The sequence below is a fragment of the Dromaius novaehollandiae genome, chromosome 20 (assembly GCF_036370855.1).
Source record: "Dromaius novaehollandiae isolate bDroNov1 chromosome 20, bDroNov1.hap1, whole genome shotgun sequence".
Classification (NCBI taxonomy): domain Eukaryota; kingdom Metazoa; phylum Chordata; class Aves; order Casuariiformes; family Dromaiidae; genus Dromaius; species Dromaius novaehollandiae.
Window position 1 is genome coordinate 2,362,272 of NC_088117.1, and position 8,721 is coordinate 2,370,992.

Below are 8,721 nucleotides of genomic sequence, written 5' to 3' on the forward strand. Positions count from 1 at the left end.
TGGACTAGCAGCTCTCAGCAGCCCGCAGGCGGAAGAACATGAGTCTTTTAATAGAGAAAAAGCACCCAGAGAAACTGAGGGCACTTTCCCAAATACAGAGCTGAAGCATTGGGCTCCCCAGGCAGGGGCAGGCGGGCGGCTCTGCACGCTGGGCCTGTCCCCCCCAGCTCCAGCAGCCCCCACCCCCAGCCCCAGCGTAGCCCAGGCCATTTCTTCCCGGGTCCCCGCAGCATCGCTGTTGCTGGTTGTGCTTGCTGGTGTGTACGTACACACTATGGGCTGCACTTTAAGGTTTATTGACTGTTTAGGGATGTAAAAGGCAATCGCAGCTGAGGCCTATGGTGGAGTCTTCTCAGCTGTTCTGGCACTTTCCCTCATGAACCAGCGGTGAGCAGAGCTGCCGGTTCAAACCAGATCCGGCCGGACTGGCGGCGCGAGGGACAGGCACGTTCCATAGGAGGAAAGGTGTCGGTGTGCGACCTCGAGCGGATGTAGAAACGTCTGGAAGGAGTGAAGGAGCACCTGAAAAGCTTCGCTCCTGTTTCCTATGCAGAGATCATGCTGCTGATGCTCCTTGTCTGCGTTGTCACCATGTGCTGCCTGCTAGAGCACTACAGAAACTAGAAAAGCAGTGGACAGAGCCCCAGGGACGAGCAAGTGCCCCTGCCAGGGCCCCGCCCGTGCTCCCAAGGCCATCAGAGAAAGCCGAGAAAGCAAGGCCCCTGGCTAAGAGGTCTGTGTCGTGCTCTCGGGGCTGTCGGCGAGGTCGGCCACGCGGGGAACGGCTTCGGCAGCTGGGCGCCAGTGGCCGTGCGGCCGTGCCGTGCCGCCTCAGCCGCGCAGCCACAGCCAGGTTGCTGAGGGCTTCGTGGGCCACAGCAAAGGCCGCTGGAGCTGGGGCAGCGCGGCGTTTGCGCTGGCGCTGCAGGGACAGGACCTGGCGCCTGCTTTCCCACGCCTTTCCCCCACGGAGCCGCGCTCCCAAGATGGCTGCCGGGAGACAGCTGCGGCACGTGGCAGCGCCGGCACCACGACTCCCCGCCGGGCAGTGTCCCCCCGTGCCGACGGACACCCGCCCGGCACCCCCCCGGGCGTCACAGCCTGCAAAGTGGGGAAAGTGCCTTTCCTGCCCCAGAGCAAGGCCTGTCTCCCCGCCCAGCCCCGCCCAGCCCCTCCCCGTGCCCCCCCAGCACGACGCAAACGCCCCTTCCAGCACGAGGAGATTGGCGCATGGAGGAGGTGGTTTATTTTCCACAAAAGCACGACTCGACCAGAGGCGAAGCACGGATTTGCCCCGGTGGCCAAAGGGCAAGCGCTGGGCAGCCTGGGTTTGCATCGCGTGCTCCCAGTCCCTGTGCGCAGGACGGCCGCAGGACCTCCGCTGCCATCGTCTGCCCGCTCGCTGCCTTTGCCAGGAGCGATCGCAGCTCTCCTGGCCTCCTCTCTGGTGTCACCGCTCGGTCCTCCCCGAGAAGGCCTGGCGTCCCCGACTCGGAGCTAGGAGCTCGCCTGTCGTCGTCGGTGGTCGCCCGAGCCCCGCTCCTCGGCCCTGACCCTCTGGAGGAAGGAGGCGTTGCCCCTTGGGGGCTGAGGCTGACGCTGGCCACCACGGTCCCGCCTCAGGGACCTGCTTCGCACCCTCTCGCGCGCCCCCGAGGGGCCACGGTCATAAAGGGGCACGGAGGAGCTCCTGTGCCGGCGAGCGGAAGACCGCTGCCGCTGCTGCCGCCTCCTTGCCAAAAGCCAGGCAGGAACTCTCCCTCGGGGCTGGCGTGCCCAAGAGCCCTGCCCGGAGCCTCCGACGCGGTACTCCTGCACGGCAGCGTCCCCTTGCATCCGGTGGAGGATGGCCTCAAAAGGCCGCCTGCAGAGTGGGCACTCCGCTTTGGTGGCAGACCACTCCCGGATGCAGCCGAAACAGAACTCGTGCAGGCAAACGGCAAGGTAGGCAAGGTTTTCCACTGTGCCCAGGCAGATGGGGCACGTCTGCTCTCCAGAGGCATCCAGCGGCATTGTCCCGGGCACCTGGCTCATGCTGGCTCCCGGGGAAAAGCCGCTGTGCTCTGGAACATCCTCCGCTGCCAACGTTGAGTCCTACCAAAGAAAGGGGGGGACAAAGCTCATGAGCAGCCACGCAAGCTGAGAACGAAGCGGCAGCAAAGCTGCCGACCTCGAGAGCTCCAGAGAGGCCCAGGCTTCTCCTTGAGGGCTGAGAAAACCACCCCCCCCGGAGCCCTGTTGGCAAGGTGGCCGGGCAAAAGGCCCCCCTGCACACCTGCGGTGCTGGGCTTCCTGCAGGTGGGCTTCCCCTGGGCAAGTGGGGCTCCTGGGCAAAGAGTGGCCGTGGCCAGCGAGGGGAAGGGAGGCGTGGGGCCAAGGGGCAGGGTGGGAATGTTTTGTCTCTGCTGCTGCCGGAGCAGAGAGGGACGAGCCGTGGAAGAGGAGAGCTCTGGCAGGGCTTTGGAGAGCTCTTTGGTGGCTGGGGACAGTCTGGTGGTGCGTGGCCGGCAGGGCACAAGGGCAAGGCCCTGTTTCCCGCTCCGCTTGCCAAGGCAGGGAGCCACGCTTTGCCCCGCGCTTTGCACGAGCCCCTGCTGCCTGCCCCGCAGCCCTGGCAGGAGAAGAGCTGGCAGCTCAAAGCCACCCCAGCACCCCACGTACCCCCCACACTACCTGCCGCACTCGGAGCAGGCCCCGCCTCTGCGGCCGCCTCACAGGCGTGATGTAAGGGGAGTCACAGGGACGCCCCAGTGACATCACAGGACTCTCAGGGGCAGCAGCCGGCAGATCCCCCAACTGGGAAGCCCAACCCTGTGCTTGGGAAGTCCATCTGACAGGACGCTTCGCCCCTTTTCCCTCCTTTGGGCTCTTTGGCAGGGATGCTCTTGTTGCTTGGGAAGGAGCCTGAGCAGCGGCTGGCCTGCCTGGCAGTCTGCGCATGGCTTTCCGAGCTCCCAGGCCCCAGCCCCAGCCCCTCCCCGGCCTTCCGTTCCCAGCCCCAACAGCCTTGCTGTTGCTGGCAGGTTGCTAAGCGGCACCAGGCCTACCTGCACGGCCATCCCTGGCACTTTGGCCGCGATGGGGCCACCAGGCAGCGAGGCGTGCCCTCCAGGCCCTCCTGCCCGGCTGTGCTGGGAACAAGGGACCCTCCAGGCTTGGGGTGTTGAGCGTGCCCAAAGGCACCGCGGGGCTCAGCTGGGGTCACTCGATGCTTGGCGGCATTTCCCCAGCATCTCCTCCTGCACCTGGCTCCTGTATTGTCAGGGCTGTGCTCCTTGACAGGGGCTTTGGGCGCTTCATTTCAGGGACAGAGCACCGCCTGTGCTGAACACAAGCCCCTGGCGAGTAAATGAGAGCAGCCTTGGGGCCGGAGCAACGCAGCTGTCCCCAGCGCCCCAGATGCCAGGTCAGGCTGCTGCCCTGCCAACTCCACCCTGAGAAGTGCTGGCTGAGAGCTGACTGCCTGCTGAGCAGGAGCCCGGCATGCCAGCGGCTCCCCGGAAGGACCTGCCTGGCAGCACCCAGAAAGCAACAGCAGGCAACACAGCCCCACGCCGAGCAGTGCCCTGCGATGGGAGCAGAAACTGAGTCCCCCGTCCTTCAGTGGGTGCCTCTGGGAAACAAGCTCGCTCACTTTCTGCAGCTCCAGCTGGAGGCTGAAATGGTAGCCCCAGCTGGCTAGCACGGGGGGTGGGCAAGAGGTGGACTAGCAGCTCTCAGCAGCCCGCAGGCGGAAGAACATGAGTCTTTTAATAGAGAAAAAGCACCCAGAGAAACTGAGGGCACTTTCCCAAATACAGAGCGGAAGCATTGGGCTCCCCAGGCAGGGGCAGGCGGGCGGCTCTGCACGCTGGGCCTGTCCCCCCCAGCTCCAGCAGCCCCCACCCCCAGCCCCAGCGTAGCCCAGGCCATTTCTTCCCGGGTCCCCGCAGCATCGCTGTTGCTGGTTGTGCTTGCTGGTGTGTACGTACACACTATGGGCTGCACTTTAAGGTTTATTGACTGTTTAGGGATGTAAAAGGCAATCGCAGCTGAGGCCTATGGTGGAGTCTTCTCAGCTGTTCTGGCACTTTCCCTCATGAACCAGCGGTGAGCAGAGCTGCCGGTTCAAACCGGATCCGGCCGGACTGGCGGCGCGAGGGACAGGCACGTTCCATAGAAGGAAAGGTGTCGGTGTGCGACCTCGAGCGGATGTAGAAACGTCTGGAAGGAGTGAAGAAGCACCTGAAAAGCTTCGCTCCTGTTTCCTATGCAGAGATCATGCTGCTGATGCTCCTTGTCTGCGTTGTCACCATGTGCTGCCTGCTAGAGCACTACAGAAACTAGAAAAGCAGTGGACAGAGCCCCAGGGACGAGCAAGTGCCCCTGCCAGGGCCCCGCCCGTGCTCCCAAGGCCATCAGAGAAAGCCGAGAAAGCAAGGCCCCTGGCTAAGAGGTCTGTGTCGTGCTCTCGGGGCTGTCGGCGAGGTCGGCCACGCGGGGAACGGCTTCGGCAGCTGGGCGCCAGTGGCCGTGGAGCCGTGCCGTGCCGCCTCAGCCGCGCAGCCACAGCCAGGTTGCTGAGGGCTTCGTGGGCCACAGCAAAGGCCGCTGGAGCTGGGGCAGCGCGGCGTTTGCGCTGGCCCTGCAGGGACAGGACCTGGCGCCTGCTTTCCCACGCCTTTCCCCCACGGAGCCGCGCTCCCAAGATGGCTGCCGGGAGACAGCTGCGGCACGTGGCAGCGCCGGCACCACGACTCCCCGCCGGGCAGTGTCCCCCCGTGCCGACGGACACCCGCCCGGCACCCCCCCGGGCGTCACAGCCTGCAAAGTGGGGAAAGTGCCTTTCCTGCCCCAGAGCAAGGCCTGTCTCCCCGCCCAGCCCCGCCCAGCCCCTCCCCGTGCCCCCCCAGCACGACGCAAACGCCCCTTCCAGCACGAGGAGATTGGCGCATGGAGGAGGTGGTTTATTTTCCACAAAAGCACGACTCGACCAGAGGCGAAGCACGGATTTGCCCCGGTGGCCAAAGGGCAAGCGCTGGGCAGCCTGGGTTTGCATCGCGTGCTCCCAGTCCCTGTGCGCAGGACGGCCGCAGGACCTCCGCTGCCATCGTCTGCCCGCTCGCTGCCTTTGCCAGGAGCGATCGCAGCTCTCCTGGCCTCCTCTCTGGTGTCACCGCTCGGTCCTCCCCGAGAAGGCCTGGCGTCCCCGACTCGGAGCTAGGAGCTCGCCTGTCGTCGTCGGTGGTCGCCCGAGCCCCGCTCCTCGGCCCTGACCCTCTGGAGGAAGGAGGCGTTGCCCCTTGGGGGCTGAGGCTGACACTGGCCACCACGGTCCCGCCTCAGGGACCTGCTTCGCACCCTCTCGCGCGCCCCCGAGGGGCCACGGTCATAAAGGGGCACGGAGGAGCTCCTGTGCCGGCGAGCGGAAGACCGCTGCCGCTGCTGCCGCCTCCTTGCCAAAAGCCAGGCAGGAACTCTCCCTCGGGGCTGGCGTGCCCAAGAGCCCTGCCCGGAGCCTCCGACGCGGTACTCCTGCACGGCAGCGTCCCCTTGCATCCGGTGGAGGATGGCCTCAAAAGGCCGCCTGCAGAGTGGGCACTCCGCTTTGGTGGCAGACCACTCCCGGATGCAGCCGAAACAGAACTCGTGCAGGCAAACGGCAAGGTAGGCAAGGTTTTCCACTGTGCCCAGGCAGATGGGGCACGTCTGCTCTCCAGAGGCATCCAGCGGCATTGTCCCGGGCACCTGGCTCATGCTGGCTCCCGGGGAAAAGCCGCTGTGCTCTGGAACATCCTCCGCTGCCAACGTTGAGTCCTACCAAAGAAAGGGGGGACAAAGCTCATGAGCAGCCACGCAAGCTGAGAACGAAGCGGCAGCAAAGCTGCCGACCTCGAGAGCTCCAGAGAGGCCCAGGCTTCTCCTTGAGGGCTGAGAAAACCACCCCCCCCCGGAGCCCTGTTGGCAAGGTGGCCGGGCAAAAGGCCCCCCTGCACACCTGCGGTGCTGGGCTTCCTGCAGATGGGCTTCCCCTGGGCAAGTGGGGCTCCTGGGCAAAGAGTGGCCATGGCCAGCGAGGGGAAGGGAGGCGTGGGGCAAAGGGGCAGGGTGGGAATGTTTTGTCTCTGCTGCTGCCGGAGCAGAGAGGGACGAGCCGTGGAAGAGGAGAGCTCTGGCAGGGCTTTGGAGAGCTCTTTGGTGGCTGGGGACAGTCTGGTGGTGCGTGGCCAGCAGGGCACAAGGGCAAGGCCCTGTTTCCCGCTCCGCTTGCCAAGGCAGGGAGCCACGCTTTGCCCCGCGCTTTGCACGAGCCCCTGCTGCCTGCCCCGCAGCCCTGGCAGGAGAAGAGCTGGCAGCTCAAAGCCACCCCAGCACCCCACGCACCCCCCACACTACCTGCCGCACTCGGAGCAGGCCCCGCCTCTGCGGCCGCCTCACAGGCGTGATGTAAGGGGAGTCACAGGGACGCCCCAGTGACATCACAGGACTCTCAGGGGCAGCAGCCGGCAGATCCCCCAACTGGGAAGCCCAACCCTGTGCTTGGGAAGTCCATCTGACAGGACGCTTCGCCCCTTTTCCCTCCTTTGGGCTCTTTGGCAGGGATGCTCTTGTTGCTTGGGAAGGAGCCTGAGCAGCGGCTGGCCTGCCTGGCAGTCTGCGCATGGCTTTCCGAGCTCCCAGGCCCCAGCCCCAGCCCCTCCCCGGCCTTCCGTTCCCAGCCCCAACAGCCTTGCTGTTGCTGGCAGGTTGCTAAGCGGCACCAGGCCTACCTGCACGGCCATCCCTGGCACTTTGGCCGCGATGGGGCCACCAGGCAGCGAGGCGTGCCCTCCAGGCCCTCCTGCCCGGCTGTGCTGGGAACAAGGGACCCTCCAGGCATGGGGTGTTGAGCGTGCCCAAAGGCACCGCGGGGCTCAGCTGGGGTCACTCGATGCTTGGCGGCATTTCCCCAGCATCTCCTCCTGCACCTGGCTCCTGTATTGTCAGGGCTGTGCTCCTTGACAGGGGCTTTGGGCGCTTCATTTCAGGGACAGAGCACCGCCTGTGCTGAACACAAGCCCCTGGCGAGTAAATGAGAGCAGCCTTGGGGCCGGAGCAACGCAGCTGTCCCCAGCGCCCCAGATGCCAGGTCAGGCTGCTGCCCTGCCAACTCCACCCTGAGAAGTGCTGGCTGAGAGCTGACTGCCTGCTGAGCAGGAGCCCGGCATGCCAGCGGCTCCCCGGAAGGACCTGCCTGGCAGCACCCAGAAAGCAACAGCAGGCAACACAGCCCCACGCCGAGCAGTGCCCTGCGATGGGAGCAGAAACTGAGTCCCCCGTCCTTCAGTGGGTGCCTCTGGGAAACAAGCTCGCTCACTTTCTGCAGCTCCAGCTGGAGGCTGAAATGGTAGCCCCAGCTGGCTAGCACGGGGGGTGGGCAAGAGGTGGACTAGCAGCTCTCAGCAGCCCGCAGGCGGAAGAACATGAGTCTTTTAATAGAGAAAAAGCACCCAGAGAAACTGAGGGCACTTTCCCAAATACAGAGCTGAAGCATTGGGCTCCCCAGGCAGGGGCAGGCGGGCGGCTCTGCACGCTGGGCCTGTCCCCCCCAGCTCCAGCAGCCCCCACCCCCAGCCCCAGCGTAGCCCAGGCCATTTCTTCCCGGGTCCCCGCAGCATCGCTGTTGCTGGTTGTGCTTGCTGGTGTGTACGTACACACTATGGGCTGCACTTTAAGGTTTATTGACTGTTTAGGGATGTAAAAGGCAATCGCAGCTGAGGCCTATGGTGGAGTCTTCTCAGCTGTTCTGGCACTTTCCCTCATGAACCAGCGGTGAGCAGAGCTGCCGGTTCAAACCGGATCCGGCCGGACTGGCGGCGCGAGGGACAGGCACGTTCCATAGGAGGAAAGGTGTCGGTGTGCGACCTCGAGCGGATGTAGAAACGTCTGGAAGGAGTGAAGGAGCACCTGAAAAGCTTCGCTCCTGTTTCCTATGCAGAGATCATGCTGCTGATGCTCCTTGTCTGCGTTGTCACCATGTGCTGCCTGCTAGAGCACTACAGAAACTAGAAAAGCAGTGGACAGAGCCCCAGGGACGAGCAAGTGCCCCTGCCAGGGCCCCGCCCGTGCTCCCAAGGCCATCAGAGAAAGCCGAGAAAGCAAGGCCCCTGGCTAAGAGGTCTGTGTCGTGCTCTCGGGGCTGTCGGCGAGGTCGGCCACGCGGGGAACGGCTTCGGCAGCTGGGCGCCAGTGGCCGTGCGGCCGTGCCGTGCCGCCTCAGCCGCGCAGCCACAGCCAGGTTGCTGAGGGCTTCGTGGGCCACAGCAAAGGCCGCTGGAGCTGGGGCAGCGCGGCGTTTGCGCTGGCCCTGCAGGGACAGGACCTGGCGCCTGCTTTCCCACGCCTTTCCCCCACGGAGCCGCGCTCCCAAGATGGCTGCCGGGAGACAGCTGCGGCACGTGGCAGCGCCGGCACCACGACTCCCCGCCGGGCAGTGTCCCCCCGTGCCGACGGACACCCGCCCGGCACCCCCCCGGGCGTCACAGCCTGCAAAGTGGGGAAAGTGCCTTTCCTGCCCCAGAGCAAGGCCTGTCTCCCCGCCCAGCCCCGCCCAGCCCCTCCCCGTGCCCCCCCAGCACGACGCAAACGCCCCTTCCAGCACGAGGAGATTGGCGCATGGAGGAGGTGGTTTATTTTCCACAAAAGCACGACTCGACCAGAGGCGAAGCACGGATTTGCCCCGGTGGCCAAAGGGCAAGCGCT